Raw genomic sequence first — 891 nt, forward strand, 5'->3', positions numbered from 1 at the left:
CACGCACACGCGTGGATGGCGCTTTCTAGAAGAATGGCATGTACGCGCCAAGTGCACCTACGCGCGGGGGGTCATTCTGCTAAAAATTTTCTATGTTAAAAGCTGTAAAATTCACATATTTAACCCCCAATCTTCCAACGTACATAACTTTCTCATTTTAAATCATTTTTCACCCGTTCTTCGAACGGCATGGACATCCCGGATCCAATTTCATTTCTAAATAGATTTGACATAAAACAGAGATCCGTAGTTCAAGTTATGTCCCGTCAAAGTATGCCCAAAAACCATGTTTTTCATACAAAACCACAAAGTACCATTTGCAAAACAAACCATTTTCAACTCTTTTCAAAATCAATCAAAACATGCCAATTTCATCCCTTTTCTTTGAAATCAATCAAAATATATTAAATTCAATATCAAGTCTCCTCAACTCACACATTGGCACTTTACCACAATTCACCAAAATCACTATCCCATCATTTTAACCCACATCACCCAAGTGGCTCAAACTCAAACACATTGACATATCATATACTCTTCCTCATGCCAATTTTCAACAACACCAATTCCAATTAACCATCATTGTACATAATCAATATCATACTCACCATCAACATGGTTTCACCCACAATTCAACCATAATCAATCATCAAACATATATCACAACATGCATATTTCTCATATATCATACCATCAAGGCATCAATAATCATCATCACATATATGACCACATCATATATTTATATCAACCATTCAAAAACATCAACAATTCAATGCCTATCTTAGGGCCTCTAGCCTAAGTATTTTCTACCACATTACATATTAGATACGGGAAACCGAGACCATACCTTAGCCGATTTCCCAAGCTCAACTGGAGCACTTCCAAACCACT

This window comes from Arachis stenosperma, chromosome 9, assembly GCF_014773155.1.
Source record: "Arachis stenosperma cultivar V10309 chromosome 9, arast.V10309.gnm1.PFL2, whole genome shotgun sequence".
NCBI lineage: Eukaryota > Viridiplantae > Streptophyta > Magnoliopsida > Fabales > Fabaceae > Arachis > Arachis stenosperma.